This window comes from Vulpes lagopus, chromosome 14, assembly GCF_018345385.1.
Source record: "Vulpes lagopus strain Blue_001 chromosome 14, ASM1834538v1, whole genome shotgun sequence".
NCBI lineage: Eukaryota > Metazoa > Chordata > Mammalia > Carnivora > Canidae > Vulpes > Vulpes lagopus.
Genome location: NC_054837.1, coordinates 14,765,905 through 14,785,815, shown reverse-complemented (window position 1 = coordinate 14,785,815; position 19,911 = coordinate 14,765,905). Strand labels below are relative to the sequence as shown.

At 38.2% G+C, this 19,911-nt stretch overlaps 1 protein-coding gene across 2 annotated transcripts in view; it reads right to left on the bottom strand.

Annotated features, from left to right (window-relative positions):
- TTC28 (tetratricopeptide repeat domain 28) overlaps positions 1 to 19,911 on the bottom strand; it is a 616,175-nt gene that overhangs the window by 577,715 nt on the left and 18,549 nt on the right. The window lies entirely within an intron of this gene.

The following is a 19,911-nucleotide window of genomic DNA, read 5'->3' as shown; positions in this document are numbered from 1 at the left end:
CAAAATCAAAATATTAACTATGCTGAGTTATCTCTGAATATAAAATTATGGGCTATTTTTATTTCCTTAAAATTTTGTTTATCCAAATGTTACACAATGAGCATATGTAAGTTTTAAATTAAAAAAAAAAAAGAAAAAAAAAAACTTAGGGCAGCCCAGGTGGCTCAGTGGTTTAGTGCCACCTTCAGCCCAGGGCCTGATCCTGGAGACCTAGGATTGAGTCCCACGTCAGGCTCCTGCATGGAGCCTACTTCTCCCTCTACCTGTGTCTCTGCCTCTCTCTCTCTCTCTCTCTCTGTGTGTGTGTTTCATGAATAAATAAATAAAATCTTAAAAAAAAAAACTTATAAAACGTAAATATTAGGAGCACCTGGGTGGCTCAGTCAGTTATGCATCTGACTCTCTCTTTTTTTTTTTTTTTTTTTTTAAGCATCTGACTCTTGATCTCAACTCAGGTCTTGATCCAGGGTGTGATCTGGAGACTCAGGATGGACGTCAGGTTCCTTGCATGGAGCCTGCTTCTCCCTCTGCCTGTGTCTCTGCCTCTCTCTTTCCTTCTGTGTCTCTCATGAATTAATAAATAAAATCTTTTAAAAATTAAAAGAAAAGAAATAAAAGAAAGGTACTGGGGCACCGGGGTGGCTCAGTTGGTTAAGCATTTGACTTCAGCTCAGGTCATGATCTCAGGGTTCTGGGATTGAACGCTGTGGGCTCCATGCTCAGTGGAGAGTCTGCTTCTCCCTCTCTGAATTCCCCCTCCCACCCTATATCCCCACTCATGCTTGCTCTCAAATAAATAAAAAGTTCTGCACTTTATTTCCTCCATATACAGTAATATAAAGTAACGTTTCCCAAAATATGTTCCCTTAGGAACTCTTAGATCCTCAGGATACTTGATGAACAAAGTCAAATGAGTTTTTCTGATTTTGTGGAAGACCTCTCAGAGTGTTTATTTTGAACACTGTGAATCTGAAAGGGGAGTTACCTTACATACAAGATCAAAGTATTTTTTTGGTAGAGTACCTTGCTGGACAAGAAACTGCTTAAAATTCTGATATGAAATGGGGCACCTAGCTGGCTCAGTCAATAGAACATCCAACTCTTGACCTCAGGGTCATAAGTTTGAGACCCATATTGGGTATAGACCTTACTTAAAAAAAAAAGAAAGCAAAACACCCACACACCTCTGATGTAAACAATTAAATAAGGCCTCTGAGAACAAAGTAAAATACCACAGAAAAGTGCTAGCTCAAAAACATTATAAATACTAAGGAATTCTAACATCATCATTACCATCAAGTGTCCACATATTTAAAAGAAAACGGTACTCTAGTAAGTGTGCACAGAAACTTCTAATTTGTCAAAATATGCCTGTTCCTACCAAGATAGTGACAACATTGTCCTTAGGAGACTAATAAATAGTATTTTGTATATAGTTAAAAAAAGGAATATAATTTACCTAGTTCCTCTTTATCTTCTCAGCTATTTATAAGCTCAGCATAACACAGAGAAAAAAAGACTCTGGCATATATTTTTCAGATTATATATATATGTATAATATAAAATATATATAACTACATATGTATAGCTGGCCATATTAGATTCAGAAACAACTGGAGTGAATTGTACTACTTATTGAAATTTTAAAAAATAAAGTAAAAAAATTTTTAAAGATTTTATTTGTTTATTCATGAGAGACACAGGAAGAGGCAGAGACACAGGCAGAGGGAGGAGACGCAGGCTCAATGCAAGGAGCCCGATGTGGGACTCAATCCTAGGAATCCAGGATCACACCCTGAGCCAAAGGCAGATGCTCAACTGCTGACCCACCCAGACATCCCATAAAATGAAATTTTGAATCACTAATTTAATTGCTTATGATATTTTCTTTCCTCATATATTTCTCATATTTACAGTTTATGGATGTCAACATATATTAACATTGTTACTTTTTTCTGACCTTCTGACAAACTCATCTTGAAATGGTGGTGGCAATTACACATAGATGAAACAGGCTCAAAATATTCAGCCACCACATACAATTATCAAACCATAATCATTCCATGCCAGTTATAAATTTTGATTATTCAAATGATATAGAAAAATATTTATCATCCTCTCTATTAAAAATTATAGGTGAATCAAAGAATATTTAAAATAAAATTGTGAATTACTAAAATAAAACGGAAGAATTTTTCATTATATAAGCTGAAGGAGGCCTTTCTAAGCACAACAAAAAATCTAAAGACATAGTAGAAGGGCAGCCTGGGTGGCTCAGCAGTTTAGCGCTGCCTTTGGCCCAGGTTATGATCCTGGAGACCCAGGATCGAGTCCTATATCGGGCTCCCTCCATGGAGCCTGCTTCTCCCTCTGCCTGTGTCACTGCCTCTCTCTCTCTCTCTGTGTCTCTCATGAATAAATAAAAAAAAAAAATCTTTTCAAAAAATAGAAAAGACTGATTAATTTGACAACATAAAAATTTAAATATCTATATGGAAAAATAGATTTAAAAAAAGCAAAAAGATGAGTGACAGATCAAATTTTTTTAAAGATTTTATTTATTTATTCATGACAGACACAGAGAGAGAGAGAGAGAGAAGCAGAGACACAGGCAGAGGGAGAAGGAGGCCCCATGCAGGGAGCCTGACATGGGACTCGATCCTGGGTCTCCAGGATCAGCCCTGTGACGAAGGCAGCGCTAAACTGCTGAGCCACCGGGGCTGCCTAACAAATCAATTTTTAAAAACTCTTGTGACACACAATAAAAGGCTCATTTTCTTACTATATAAAAATCTACAAATAGATAAGAAAAAAACAATCCAGTGGACATAGGAAAATTGAAGAAGAATATGTACAGACAGATCATAAGAAGAAACTCCAAATGGCTTCTAGGCACATTTTTTTTAATGTGTGACTTCATTTTTTTTAAGATTATTTATTTATTTATTAATTCATGAGAGAGAGAGGGGGGGGGGTAGAGACATAGGCAGAGAGAGACGCAGGCTCTACACAGGGAGCCCAATGTGGAACTCCATCCAGGAACTCCAGGATCTTGCCTTGGGCCGAAGGCAGGCACTCAATAGCTGAGCCATCCAGGCATCCCATGACTTCAGTTTTGTTTATTTATTAAAAGTAAGCTCTAGTTCAATGGGGATTGAACTCACAATCTTGAGATCAAGAGTTGTATGCTCTACAAACTGAGCCAGCCAGGTGCCCCATGACTACAGTTATTTTTGTTTTTTAAGATTTTATTATACATCTGTCAGAGAGAGAGCATATGCAGGGGAAGCAGCAGGAAGAGAGAAAGACAGGTTCCCCACTGAGAAAGGAGCCCAACGTGGGACTCAATCCCAGGACCCTGAGATCATGCATGACCTAAGCCAAAGGCAGATGCTTAACTGTATGAGCCACCCAAGCATCCTTCCTTCAGTTATTTTAAAAGAAAATTAAATCCTGTGATATTATTTCTCTTCTCACACTAGTGGAAAAGAAATTATTATTCTACTTTCATAGTAAGGGATAAGGAAAATGCTACATTCATACATTGTTGATGTAACTAGAAACTAATAGTTCTTTACAGAACAAGTAAGGAAGAGCTACAAACATGTAAAAAGATACATATCCTTTGAATTCTAGAAATTTCTCCACTTCAGGTAATTTATCCTTCAGATACATTTACCTATATAAACAAAGTCACATATATAAAAATATTTGTAACAGCATGATTAGAAATGACCTAAATGTCAGACAACAGGAAAACAGACAAATTAGTTTTCAACAAATTAGTTTTTATAGATCAATATAATTGATACTACAAATCTAGCCAAAAGAATGAGGCAGATTTTATATACTGATATGGAAAGATAGAAAAAATCAAGTTGTAGAAGAGAGATATAGAATATGTTATCTTCCATGAAAAAAAGGGGGAAGGAAAAAATGCATACATGTACACACATTTATGTGCTTAAATATACATGGATTAATTATGCCAGAAACAATATATAAACCAGTAGAATAACTGCCTCAAAAGAGAGTTTTTTGAAGACTGGAAGGTAGGAGTAGGCAAGGAACCAACATTTCTATTTTGTACTGTCTGATACTTTATTATATGCATATATTACCTATTTTTTCAAAATACAAAAAAAAAAATCTGAAACAGCATAGCTTACGTTATATACCAGGGCACACATATGTAATAGAATCTGTTCACCGTCTAAGTGTGTTTGTCTAAGAAGACAAAAGTAAGATAAAAAAAGCCAACCTTTGTACCTGGCCCAGAGCTGTACTGCCTAGAGGAAGGGGCATGCCACTTTCTACATCTTACAAAATCTCTCTTCACTCAACAAGCTATTCTTATGCCTAGAGAGAAGGAATATTTTTGAATTTACACAAAGGCCCATATGGATAAGCAAAGGGTACACATAAGTTGTGTATTTTTTTAAGCCTTTACTTACTTATGAGAGATACAGAGAGAGAGAATGGCAGAGACATAGGCAGAGAGAGAAGCAGGCTCTATGCGGGGAGCCCCATGTGGGACTCGATGCTGGGATTCCAGGATCATGCCCTGGGCTGAAGGCAGATGCTTAACCACTGAGCCACCCAAGTGTCCCTAATTGTATATTTTTAAAACAAAATAGAAAATAGGGCACCTGGATGGCCCAGTCAATTAAAAGTCTGACTCGTGATTTCAGCTCAGATTGTGATCTCTGGATTGTAAGATCAAGCCCTGCATTGGGCTCCACACTCAGCTCAGAGTCTATTTGAGATTCTCTCCCTCTGCCCCTCCCTCTGCTCAGACACACACTATCAAATAAATAAATAAAATCTTAAGAAAAAATAAATAAAATCTTAATAAAAAAATAAATAATTAAAATAAAATAGATAAGACAAATTTTCACTAGAGAATTGGCCATATAATAAAGAATTCAGGGCAGCCCGGACGGCTCAGTGGTTAGCACCACCTTCAGCCCAGGGCGTGATCTTGGAGACCCGGGATCGAGTCCCACGTCATGCTTCTGCATGGATCCTGCTTGTCCCTCTGCCTGTTTCTCCCTCTGCCTGTGTCTCTGCCTCTCTGTCATGAAGAAATAAAAATAAAATTTAAAAAAATAAAATAAATAAAAAATAAAAATAAAGAAGTCAATGTACATTCCAAAGCTAAACTATATGATACCTCAAATTAACAACTTTGTAGATGGGTTTATAAGATGTGACATAACAAATGGATTAATAAAGCAGAGGAAAACTCCATTAAAAATACCCAAAATGAAATATACCCAAAAAGAAACGATTGGGGGGAGAAAGTAGGTGCATAAGAGACATAATAAGAAACATGCCCAAGAAGTCTAACACACATATAATTGAAATCCCAGAAAAAAGAGAAGTAAATGCAGTATTTGAATACCTCATGACCAAGAATTTTCTAAAACTAATGATAGACATCAATTCATAGAATATTGAACCAACTGTTTTAGGAACTTCATTCCCCCCTCCAAAAAAGAACTTCATCCAACCCCAAGATATCACAAAGAATACTAGATCTACACATATCACAATAAAACTCCTAAAAACCAAAAACAAAGAGAAAATGTTAAAACAGTGGAAGGGGGAAAGACACACTATCTTCAAAGCTTCAACCTTAATAGAAATGATGGAAGATGAAATAGCAGCTAATCAAAATTCTATACCCAGAGAAAATATTATTCAAAAATGAAGTTAAAACAGGAACCATCATACATTGCTGGTAGAATTTTAAATGATAAGACTGTTGTGGCAAACAGGTTTGGCACATTCTCAAGAAGTTAAACATAGAGGTACCATGTGATCCAGCAATTCCACTCCTAAGCATCTACCCAAATGAACTGAAAATGTGTGGACACAAATGTTTATATCAGCATTATTTATAAAAGTCATAAAGTGGAAATAATCCAAATGTCCATAAACCAACTGAATGAATACACAAAATGTGGCATAGCCATACAATGGAACCAGAAAAAGAAAATACTGATATACATAAGAACATAGATTAATCTTTAAAACACTATATTAAGGGAAAGAAACCAGATACAAAAAGCCATACTTTGTATGATTTATTTTATATTAAATGTCCATGAAAGGCATACTCACTGAGATCAAAAGCAAATTATGGTTGCCACAGGGTTAGAGGTAGGGGGAAAATGGGTCACCCAATGAGTAAGGGGTTTTTCTGAAGATGATAGAAATGTTCTAGAATTCGTGGTGATGGTTGTGAATATACTAAAAAACACTGAATTGTACACTTTTAAATAGTGGATTTTATGGTATACTAATTATATCTCAATTTTTTATCTTTTTATTTTAAAGATTTTATTTATTTATTCATGACAGATACAAGAGAGAGGCAGAGACACAGGCAGAGGGAGAAGCAGGCTCCATGCTGGGAGCCCGACATGGGACTCGATCCTGGGTCTCCAAGATCACGCCCTGGGCTGAAGGCAGGCACTAAACCACTGAGCCTCCGCACCAAGGCTGCCCATATCTCAATTTTTTAAAAGGTAAAATAAATACTTGTACAAACAAAACAAAACTAAGGGAATTCATCCACAGGCCTGCACTAAAAGAAATGCTAAAATATATATTGAAGGAAAATGATCTTAGATAGAAACATGGAAATGTAGTAAGAAAAGAATAATAATTAGTATAGCTACAATGACTTGTGAAGTTTAAGGTATATGTATAAAATACAAAATACAAGAGATAATGGAGATCTATTATTAGTAAACATGTTTTATGTCATACTGAGGAAGTCACTATGAGAAAGCATGCATTTCTAGAAATTATAAGAAGTTTTTATAAGTGTGCCAATCTGAAGAATGCTAATATAAGAGTTCATAATTGTTTACTTCTCTATTTTCACTAAAAATTCAGAGCTTTTTAGGATTTTAAATTTCAACATATCCAGTTAAAGCCATTAAGCTTTGGAGAAAAGGAATCTTTCGAAAATAATTTTATGCATGGTCATGACTGGCAAAGATTAGAATAAATTTCATTAAGCAAATAAGCTTTAATATAAAAATGAGGAGCTACAAAATTAGAATTGCTTTTCTCTCTGTTAAAAGGACAAAGTTTTCTCGGCTACTGGTCTGCTCTCAATAAGAGAGTATGAAAGGTTTTTCTTTAACAGATTCTTCCTAGAAAACAAAGATTCTGTGTTTTGGCAAAATAATTTTATGTGCTGACTTAATCAGATGTCTGATTACTTAAGAAAACTGAATCTTCTCTATTAAAACAGCTAAGGTTTTTTGGAGTTTTGATTGTTTGGGTTTTTTTTTGTTTTGTTTTGTTTTTTTAATTATTTATCTTTGATAGTCATACAGAGAGAGAGAGAGGCAGAGACACAGGCAGAGGGAGAAGCAGGCTCCATGCACCGGGAGCCCGACGTGGGATTCGATCCCGGGTATCCAGGATCGCGCCCTGGGCCAAAGGCAGGCGCCAAACCGCTGCGCCACCCAGGGATCCCTTTTTTTTTTTTTAATAACAATTTAACTTTCTGTATTTGCCTGCAAAATCTTTTATTGTCACTCTTGTTAAATGGATAACTAAGTGTTGTTTCACAATGACCTATTTGACCAACTATTTTAGGACTTTTGATATTTTTAACAAATTTCTCCAAATCAAGCCCCTGGCTTGGCTTCCTAAATGAAGTCTTTTAACTTTGGGACTTTTCAGAGGATCCCTGAAACACCTTAAAAGATTTATTCTCCCTCCTTCTAAAAAGGGTAATGTTAGAGGCATCTGGGTGACTCAGGTTAAGTGTCCAACTCTTGATTTTAGCTCAGTTCATGATCCCAGAGTGGTGATATCAGGCCCCACATGGAGCTCTGCACTCAGCACAGAATCTGCTTGTCCCTCTGCCTCTATTCCTCCACCTCCCCACATTCTCTCTCAAATAAACAAATTAAATCCTTAAAAAAAGATTTTTTTGTTAAGATTTTATGTATTTGTTCATGAGAGATACACAAAGAGAGAGGCAAAGACACAGGCAGAGGGAGAAGCAAGCTCCATACAGGGAGTCCAATGTGGGACTTGATCCCAGGATTCCGGGATTGTGCCCTGAGCCAATGGCAGATGCTCAACCGTTGAGCTGCCGAGGCATCCCTTATTTTATTAAGATTTTATTTATTTTTTCATGAGAGACACACAGAGGCAGAGACATAGGCAGAGGGAGAAGGAGGCTCCCTGCAGGGAGCCCAATGTGGGACTCAATCCCAGGACATCGGAATCACACCCTGAGCCCAATGTAGACATTGAACCACTCAACCACCCAGGCTTCCCTAAAAAGGGAAATTTTAAAATAATCGGGGCTATTTGTCATTATATTACATGGGAAGCATTATCAAATAAGAATGCAAAATCTCGGCCTCTCTCTTTCTCATGAATATATAAATAAAATCTTTAAAAAAAAAAGAATACGAAGACTTATTTTATATTTGTATACATATAATTTATAAGTGTGCTAGATATTGTATGAAATTCTTACAAATCTGATATTCCCTGATAATGTTTAGTCATAATTCCAGCTATTTTCAAGTGTTGTGTGTCACAGAAGTAACCAAATTTTCTTGTCTATTCCTTTATAATGAACTCTCATTAGATCTTTCTTTAACAATGGGCATTTTAAATCTTTATCATTTATAGAATAATTGTTTTACTCAGATGTTTTTTGCAAAAGAGTTTCTGCAAAAGTGTTTCATCTTCTGGAAGATTCATGGAAAGAACTTTGACAAGTACAGGTTTCTTACAGCTTTAAGATCACAAAACTGAACTGGATTCAAGCAAAACAAATATTAATTATATAGGACTGAATTAACTAAGGAGGACTATTATATATTTTTATGACTTTTTGTCTGAAACATTGCTGTTTTGGTTATTTTGTCCAGATTTAAATTAACTTTTTCTCTTAAGCTACCTATGACTTACAATTTGGTAAAATACACCATTGTAAACAAAGGTAAAAGATTTACTTTTTCTTCCTGATGCCTCCAGAATTCAGAAATTTTTGAGTATTTTTTACAGCAAGATAGTTCTTTTTTTTTTTTTTTTTAAGATTTTATTTATTTATTCATGAGAGACACACAGAGAGAAAGGCAGGGGGAGAAGCAGGCTCCATGCAGGAGCCCAATGTGGGACTCCATCCCAGGTCTCCAGGATCAGGCCCTGGGCTGAAAGTGGAGCTAAACCGCTGAGCCACCCGGTCTGCCCAAGATAGTTCTTTACATAAGTTCAATAAGAGTCTGCTCTCCGTAAGAGGACACAATTGGAAATATTGCCAAGACTGACTGGAATAGCACTGCAGGTAAAATCTAATGGTGAGCCCCTGGCTTGGCTTCCTGGCCTCAGAAGCTTTTAAGAGTCCAACCTGAGATAAAAAGTTTCAGCAAAAGAGCCTTAAAAAGAGCTTATGATACATTACTATTCTTGCTCCACTTGTATAATCAGGCTACATGCAATTCAAATAAATTAGTTTTACTGTGATTAACTACTGTAAAAAAAGTGGGGTAACCGTACAAAGAAAAATTATGTTTGTGTATCTTTGTCTATATTAGCCTCTAATCCTGTCAATTTCCTGTGAGGTTTTGTAATATACCTGTAACTGGGGTAGCCCAGGTGGCTCAACGGCTTAGCACTGCCTTCAGCCCAGGGCGTGATCCTGGAGACCCAGGATCGAGTCCCATGTCAGGCTCCCTACATGGAGCCTGCTTCTCCCTCTGCCTGTGTCTCTTCCTCTGTGCATGTGTGTGTCTCTCTCATGAATAAAAAGAAAAAAAAAAGTAATAGACCTGTAACTGGACTAAACCTTGAATTCTAGTTTCCTCAAATATCTGGCTACAATTCTCCAAACTAACATTTCCAATTTTCTTCCACCCTTCTAATTTAGACTCTTTAAGGAAAAGAATCCTCTTGAACCTTGGAAGGAACTGTACCAGGTCTTCCTCACTATCCAGTTGGCAGCCGAAGTTCAGAGACTTGAATCTTGGGTATATATCTCACAGCTGAATACATCTCCACCTGACATCTATGTGGTCCTATACACCAGCTGGAGACCTCAAAATTAAAACTAACTAAACAGAGGAGAGGCTGACATCAAGGTTAACTGCTCCCAAAATGCCACATCAAAACTTCAAACTTTAACTAAACATGAATCCCTCTCTTCTCTTTCCTTTACTCTAGCATTGGCCTGGAAAGAGGATGCCATCACTCATGTCTCGCAGACCATTGCTAAGGGATTTTAAATGCTAGATTTTTCATCAAAAACTCTGATCTGTCCATGATGCTAGAGATCCCCTGCTCTATTTCCCTGTCTCTGGTTAACAACCTCAAACTTGGGGGGCCTGGGTGGCTCAGGCAGTTACATGTCCAACTCTTGATTTCAGCTCAAGTCATGATCTCAGGGTCATGAGATTAAGCACTGAGTCAGGATCAGTACTGGGTGTGAGCCTGCTTGGGATTCTTTATCTCCCTCTCCCTCTGTCCTTTCCACTCCCTCTATAAAACAAAACAAACACACACAACAAACAAAACATTCAAACTTGGGGAACTTTGTGTCCAAGCTCTATACACAGAAAGGGATATAGGTAAGGATAACCAGCATGAAAAAAAAAACCTGTGTGGCCTACAGACACTTAAAATTTTACCAGCCTCCATAGCTGTCACCTTTCCAGTAATGAGCCACAGATTCAAATGGGAATTACCAGGAGGCATTCGTGATTCAAGATCTGCTTCCATTGTCAGAGCCTACTTCCCTAGCCAACACTACCTGCTGCACCTGGATTAACACCCAGGGGAAGGTGAAACTCAAGTTACATGAGCCTACTGAGCAAGCCACTTGGCTTAAAAAGGTGACTCCTTCAATGGGGGAATGTCTTTCTTTGACTCACCTGATTTTGATTGGTTTGGGTCTAAAAGACCATGGCTCGGAGGGAAGTAAACTCCAGACATTGGGAATTATCCTGTTTGTCAGCGTCATAGTAGTCTCCCTAGCATACACTGTATTCTCTCAAAATGCATGTTTGCTGACACTTAACACTAAGCAATTGATCTCCCTAAGACTAGAATATCAGTAAAGGAACAAAGAATGACCAACTTTAAAAAATAGGAACCTGAAATTGTGCCCTGTGAATATCACAAGATTAAGCAAAAAAGGTTAATACAAGGGCACCTGGGTGGCTCAGTGGTTGAACGCCTGCTTTTGGCTCAGATCATGATCCCAGGGTCCTGGGATGGAGTCCTGCATCAGGGAGGACTTGCAGGGACCCTGCTGCTCCCTCTGTCTATGTCTCTACTTCTCTCTGTGTCTCTCATGAATAAATACATTAAATATTTTTAAAAATAAAGTAATAACCAAATAGTTAATACCTATGAATACCACACAAAGCATTGACAAACACTTCAAGAACTTCATAGCAATAGGTGGAAGTGACATTATCGCTTTAAATTTTGGGGGACCTGGGTGGTTTAGTGGGTCAAGCATCAGCCTTCAGGTCAGGTCATGATCTTGGGCTCCCAGCTCACTGGAGAGTCTGCTTCTCCCTCTCCCTCTGCCTCTTTCCCCCAGTTATGCTCTCTCACTCTCTCTCAAATAAATAAATGTTTTTAAGAATAAAAAATAAATAAAAATAAAAAATAAATTTATATCATATCTCTCAGCTAATGTAAGAGTCTGATCAAAAGGAATGAACTGTTTATGGGCAGCCCGGGGGGTTCAGTGGTTTAGCACCACCTTCAGCCCAGGGCATGATCCTGGAGACCCAGGATCAAGTCACACGTCGGGCTCCCTACATGGAGCCTGCTTCTCCCTCTGCCTGTGTCTCTGCCTCTCTCTCTGACCCTGTGTCTCTCATGAATAAATAAATAAAATCTTAAGAAAAAAAAAAGGAATGAACTGTTTAAAGAAAACAAAAGGAACAGGCCCAAAATGGAGTTCACTTGCCCTAGGATAGCAAACCAAGACTTAATATCTAACCTAATTGCAGTTTCAGCCTCTCAGGGATGTAACCTTTAACAACTCAGTTGGGAATTACCTGATCAGCACAACAGAGGTAATTTGCATGACGGGCACCCACCCTTCCCCCAGAAGGAGGTGACCTTGCCTAAAACAATCCACCCTTTGTTAGAAATTTTCTTCTTCTGCCCCCTTCTGCCCCCTTCTGCTTATAAAAGACCTCCATTCTGTACAGCTCCCCAGAGTTCCTTTCTACTTGCTAGACAGAATACTACTTGATTCAAGAGTCACTGAATAAAGCCAATTACACCTTCACATCTACTCGGTTGAATTTTTTTGGCAAACATAAATCTAGTATTCATAACTTTGGGTGTCTACACTGTTCTATTCACTTGAGATTATAAATCGATACCATTTTATTAGACTAACAACTAACTCCCTTTAGGACTAATATGAAAAATAATTTTGCTTGTTTACTCATAATAATCAAAATGCACAGGTCAAAATTACTAAAATTTCAAACTCAACCAAATCACAAATACATGCAACTTAAATATTTAACATGTGAGCATAAATAACTTATGTCATGCCATTAAATTTCAAGAGGGTTTTTCAGCAATTATGACATAATAATTCAGGAGGGTATTACTCATCTCTAAACTTAATGGTACTTTCGTGATTTTCTTTTTTGATAGGCATTAAAAATCCCTAAATGACCTTGTTCCTGTTACAATATCCATTTTGTAAAAGTAAAATCATGATTCTCACACAAATGTGAAATGAACACACATCAAAGACTACTTAACTCATTTATTAATGACCCAGTAAAATATTACAACCAATTCAGAGGAGAATTCAAAATATCCCACATGTATTAGCAATCAGCAATGCTGAAAATGAATTTCTAAATAGATATAAACTGGCCTTTTCCAGGGGAGAAGGAAAATGAAATCAACAATTCCTCCACCTGAAAATAATCATTTGCCTACCTATGAACAAGAATAATTTGGATTGGCAGCCCCGGTGGCGCAGCGGTTTAGCACCGCCTGCAGCCCAGGGCGTGATCCTGGAGACCCTGGATCAAGTCCCACATCAGGCTCTCTGTATGATGCCTGCTTCTCCCTCTGCCTGTGTCTCTGCCTCTCCCTCTCTGTCTCTATGAATAAATAAATTAAATCTTTAAAAGAAAAAAAAAGAATAATTTAGATTGCTAGCAGTTATCTATAACGAACAGAGCTGTGGAGTAGTTCAAAAAAAAATGAAAGGTGCAAACTTCATAGAATCCGATGACCCAGAAAGGTACACGACATTCCAGACAACTTAGCTTTCCATTGAAGAGACTCAGTAATGTTTTTCCAAATCCATTTCAGGTCTTTCACAATTTTTCCAGAGAATACCAAAGTGAAGTACACTAGGATCAAGGAAAAGGAACTATCTCTTATTGAAATAAATATGATCAAAAGAACCCTGCCATTAGATCATTTGAAGGAAGGGTACTACAAATAAACACACTCAATCCAGAACCTAGAATGCATAATTAATGAAAATACAATTCTCTGTGTTTTCAGCATCAATCAGAGGAGAATGAAACCTAGCTCAAGTATAGAAATGCTAAGGGAGCAGGGCTAGTTGAGAACAAAGTACAGCTGATATCCCACAAACAACTCCCACTCAGGGTGGGATACGTGTGTCATCTTAATGTTAATGCCTTGCTAGAGGGAAAAACAATCTTTAACTTGACAATGGCAAAGCCTCCAGTATCTTGTAGGTCCTCCTTAGCATATGAAAATCCTTATGAAATCTCCCTCTTTGCTTGCTTTCCCCAACCCCAGGGTATATAATCGGCCACTCCTCACAAGCCCAGGGCAACCACTCTTCCTGCCCAGGGATCCTGTCCCCATGCTTTAATAAAACCATTTTGCACCAAAGATGTCTCAAGAATTCTTTCTTGGTCATCGGCTCCGGACCTCACCTATATTCCAAAACTTCATCAGAAGGATGGGACTCTCAACAGTCACCAGTACTCTTACAAACTGTGTATCTTAAACCAATGTAAGGGTCATGGTGTGCAGGAAAGTTCCTTCCTTGATCACCTTGATGTGACGTAGGCCAGGAGTGAACACCAGTGAGACATTTTTCGTGCAAAAAGGTGTTTTTATTAAAAAACGGGGACAGTGAGCAGAAAGAGCTGCACTGTGATCATGAGGAACAACTGACTATATATATTTTTTTCTTTTAATTTTTTAAGTAGGCTCCATGCCCAGGGCAGAGCTCCAACACAGGGCTCAAACTCACGATTCTAAGATCAAAACCTGAGCTGAGATCAAGAGTTGGATTCTCAACCGACCAAGCCACCTAGGCACCCCAATTATATACTTTAAAATGGCGTTGGGTAAATAGAGATAAAGGAAGTTTCTTTTTTTAATTTTTATTTTATGATAGCCACAGAGAGAGAGAGAGGCAGAGACACAGGCAGAGGGAGAAGCAGGCTCCATGCACCGGGAGCCCGATGTGGATTTGGCCCGATGTGGGATTCGATCCCAGGTCTCCAGGATCGGGCCCTGGGCCAAAGGCAGGCGCTAAACCGCTGCGCCACCCAGGGATCCCGATAAAGGAAGTTTCTAAACAGGTCAAAGACTTACAGGATCCTGCAGGTCTGCCTATTTTCAAGCTAGGGTTGTTTTTTGCCTCTAGCAAAGCATTAACATTAAGGCAGTTGTGAATTCCAGGAAGACGGTCATACTCTAGCCATCTCAGATATTTGTGAATGGGCTGCAAATTGTAAGGAAACTTATCTAAATTTCTTTTGCCTTGGTTCTCCTTATCAATCTGACTAGTGTTCTGTAAGGTGTAAAACACGATTATAGTCTAACCCCTTCTCACCTCCATCGTTTTAAACTTAATTTTTAGATCTGAAATAACTTTAACAAGATCTAGATCAGGGCTCAGCAAGCTTCAGCTGCCAGTGTTTGCAAATAAAGTTTTATTGGGGGACGCCTGGGTGGCTCAGCGGTTGAGCATCTGCCTTTGACTCAGGGCATGATCCCGTGGTACTGGGACCAAGTCGACATCAGGCTTCATGCATGGAGTCTGCTTCTCCCTCTGCTTATGTCTCTGCCTCTCTCTTTCTCTGTGTCTCTCATAAATAAACAAATAAAATCTTAAAAATAGTTTTATTGGAACACAGCACACCCATTTATTTATACACTGTTTAAGGCTGCTTTTGTATTACAATGGCAGAATTTAGTAGTTAGAACAAAGACTGCACTGCCCATAAAGTCTAAAATATTTACTATCAGACCCTTTACAGAAAAAGTTTGCCAACCTCTGAGCTAGATCAATCATTGCCAGTACTTTCTACTCTCTGGACTCCTTTTAAGCATCAAAACCTGTATCTGATTTCTTAATTGTACATTTTAAGACAGCTAAGTGAGAAAATATAAATAGCAAGGGCTACTCTGAATTCAGTATTGCCTTTAAATACATTTATATTTTATGAATCTAACAGTATCTGTACAAATTTGGGGAAAAAAAAAAAGCAGGCAGCCCAAGATGGCTCAGCGGTTTAGCGCCACCTTCAGGCCAGGGCCTGATCCCGGAGACCCGGGATTGAGTCTCCCGTCAGGCTCCCTGCATGGAGCCTGCTTCTCCCTCTGCCTCTCTCTCTCTCTCTCTCTCTGTCTCTCTCTCTGTCTCTCATGAATAAATAAATAAATAAAATCTTTAAAAAAAAAAAAAAGCATGTGTGTAAACAAGTTATTCTTTTTATTCAGTCTACAGGTAATTCTTAGTGTACACATGAACTGAAACATGGACCTCCCTTGTGCAGCGGAAGTGCAGGGGTATAGGAGCACCTGGCTCCAGGAATCCCAAATAGACCAGGTTTGACCACTTATGGCTGACAAAATACAAAGGCAGAGAGACAAGCAGTGGTAAAACAAGAAAATAATTTCTCTTCTTTTTTAACTTTTAATTTTTTATTTAAGAACAAAAAGGCAGACATTTTATTTTTTTTCTACATTCCCCCAATCCCCTCCCCTCCAGTGACCCTGAGTTTGCTTCCTATGATTAAGGGTCTCTTACGGTTTGTTTCCGTCTCTGATTTTATTTTTTTTCCTCTTCCACTATAGTCCACTGTTTTCGTGTCTTATATTACACATATGAGTGAGCTATAGGATAATTGTCTTTTCTCTGACTGACTTATTTTACTTAGCATAATATCCTCTAGTTCTATCCATGTCATTGCAGAAAGCGATTTCATTTTTTGATGGCTGAGTAATATTCCATTGTGTGTGTGTGTGTGTGTGTGTGTGTGTGTATATATATATATATATATATATATATATATATATATATATATATACCACATCTTCATTAACCATTCATCTGTTGATGGACATCTGGGCTCTTTCCACTTTGGCTATTGTAGACATTGCTACTAAAAAACAATGGGAGGCATGTGCCCCTTCAAAACACTACATTTGTATCTTTGGGGTAAATACCCAATAGTACAATTGCTGGGCCATGGGGTGGCTCTATTTTCAAATTTTTGAGGAATCTCCATACTGTCTTCTAGAATGGCTGCACCAGCTTGCATTCTCACCAAGAGTTTAAGAGGGTTCCGCTTTCTCTGCATCCTCGCCAACATCTGTTGTTTCCTGACTTGTTCATTTTAGCCATTCTGGCTGGTATGAGGTGGTATCTCATTGTGGTTTTGATTTGTATTTCCCCGATGCCAAGTGATGTGGAGCATTTCTTCATGTGTTTGTTGGCCATTTGCATGTCTTCTTTGGAGAAATGTCCGTTCATGTCTTCTGCCTATTTCTTGATTGGATTATGTGTCCTCTGGGTGTTGAGTTTGAGAAAAGAATTTATTTCAGTGAGGACAACACCAGGAAGACAGGGGACTAGTATCTCAAAGACTATCTCTGAAGTGCCAAGAATACTTCCAGATTTATAAAAGGAAAAAGTGGGACAAAGGTTGGTAGATGTGGCAGGTGAGCAGTGATGGTCAAGCTGATCATTGTCCTAGGGTCAGTCAGGCAGGGTCTTGCTGGCCCAGGGCTGTCCTTATTGCATGAGGGGTAGTTTTCATTCCTCTCAGGGGATGCTTTCATGCCTTCAGGGTCTTTCTCCTGAGTTAAGAGATAAGCTGGAAAGAACTTAATCAATTAGAAAGTTAGAAGTCAAAATGGCAGTAGTTGACGTCCTCTTTCACTTGGAGTCCACAAAACAGTAGGAAGCAGTGATCTGGTAGAGGTTTCCTGGCTACAGAGAATAAAAGGCTATGCTGGTTAATCAAGTTTGCTATCTGTTACCAGAAATGACCTGATAATCAACTACTCTATTGTTTTTGCCAGACATGTAAAAATGTAAAAAAACTCATAATCTAGGTTTATTTATTTAGTTATTTAAAGGAAGACTTCACAGTAATCTGACCTGGAAAACTTTTAAGGAAACTTATGTTACATAAAACTAAAAGTTTACATAGAAACATTTGTGAGATTTTGTTCTATACGTGATGTCTCCCTAAAAGTTTTTCAAAATCTTAGCTGTGATTTAATTGTAAAACTTTGAGATTATCATTTGTCCTAGGACTGAAACAGACAAATATTTCTTCAGAAAATACTGCAGGCTAGCACAATGGTCCCTCAATTAGATGAGACACCAGGGTAAGCCTCTCCATATTGCAAAAAAGAAACTGACTGTATCTTTACCATTTGCCCATTGGATCCCTATTGTATGAATATGCCCTCAGGGCACAGCACAGAATACCCTATATTCCACTATTTTCATTAATGAATACTAAGACTGCATTCATTAGCTTCTTAGTGATTGGAGATAGATAGTTCATATTGAGTTTATAGAAAACTCAAAGCTTCTTCCCATAAATGCTTCATAAACAAAGTGTTTTTCATGTTTTTGAACCTAAATGAAAAACCTCACAATTGTTTTTATGTTTTTGAAACTAAATGGAAAACCTTACTTATAGTTGATTAATCTTGCCTTGATTTATCAACATATTCACTTATTGAACACATATTCTGTGCTAACAACTGAATAAAAGAAAAGAAAGTAGACATGGTCTCTGCCCTCAAGATTGCAAAATATATATATTCATGGTTTCATCTTATTGTCTAGTAAATCACATCTCTTTGAATCCTAATCTTTTCAGCGTGGTATCTACCCATCTCATATTTGTGAACTCTCATGTCTTCATCCAAGAAACAGTATTTATTACATGAGACCAGATTTTAAAAGTAAAGTCTTGTGTTTTGGTACAGACTTTTTAAGATTTTATTTATTTACTCATAGAAACACAGAGAGAGAATGAGAGGCCGAGACACAGGCAGAGGGAGAAACAGGCTCCACCCAGAGAGTCCAATGTGGGACTCCTGGGACTCGATCCAGACTCGTGGGACTCGATCCAGGGTCTCCAGGATCATGCCCTGGGCTGCAGGCGGTGCGAAACCGCTGTGCCACGGGGGCTGCCTTGTTTTGGTACAGATTTAGTGCAGGTTTTTATCACCTCTATTATTCTCTAATTCAACAAGCTTATTATCTTTAATTCTACAAGATTCATGTCCATAAGATTATCATGGGATACTTTGTAAAATTATTTAGGGAAATCAAGATATACTATGTCATCTTAGAATAACCATTAAAAAAAAAAAAAAAAGGTAGGGACACCTGGGTGGCTCAGTCAGTTTAGCATCTGCCTTCAGCTCAGGTCATAATCTCAGGGTCCTGGGACAGGACCTTCCTCAGCAGGGAGTCTGCTTGTCCCTTTCCCTCTGCCTCTTCTCCGCACCTTCAACCCCAACTTCTGCGCTCTCTCTCTCTCTCTCTCTCAAATAAATAAATTGAATAAATAAATAAATAAATAAATAAATCCTTAAAAAAAATGACAAGTTCCTAAGCAAATCCATGCTGGCTACTAGTCCTTATTACCTCTATCCATAGCAGTCAGGATCAGTCAGAAGGCAAGTATCATACCTGTTCTTTGAAAAGACAGGACTTAATATAAGATTTGCTAAGGAGTATATGATGTTTCCAGATAAATGGCTGAAGGGGCAAAAAAAGAATAAGGAATAACAGAGATATCAACTGCTAAAAGCAGCCATCACGCCCAGAGTTTGGCTAACAAAAGCTTAGAAGAGAGGTCCAGGGCACTTAAAAGTCAGACTTCTAAGGAGAAAGCACTGCTCAGCTGGTGCTAATATCTCTGACTTCTGAGGAATCCATGGGCCTGGGACCCAGATCTCTAAGGAGGGGCATTGGCAGGCTGGTACTAGTGGTCTCTGAAGAAAGTTTGATGAAACAAGTCCTCAAGGGTTGGAAACACTGCAAACTGGATCCAGCAACCACTACAAGAAGGTACTGCTGCTGCTGCTGGGATGAAGAAGCATTGTTAGTGTAGCACTCACAGGAACAGCAGAGAGGAAGGCCACAGGAAGCAAAGAAAAAAGAGCAAGTCCCTCCCTGCCCCTCCAGCCCTTTTCTGTCCCCAGTCTGCCAGCAACAGGGAGCAGCAGGTAGTGCAGGAATGTGGCTTGCAGAGTTCCAGACCCCAGGATCACAAAACAGAATAAACTAGATTTGGAGCTAAAAGATAACTTAATTGGCAAAATACTTTCTGTTCTAAGGTCATATAAACTGTTTAAAATAATCAACAACTTGGTGCAGGGGATCAAAATCAATAACATCAATCTGTACCCAACACTTAATGATCTCTTACTACCCTGAGAAGTAATAAGAGTAATAATACTAAAAACCACACCTAACATTTACTTAGCACTTAGTACATGTCTGGAACTGTTTTAAATAGCATATATGTATTAATTCATTTAATCTTTACAACATCCCTGTGAAGAAGGCAACGGTAACACTCTCACTTTATTTTTTTTTTAATTTTTATTTATTTATGATAG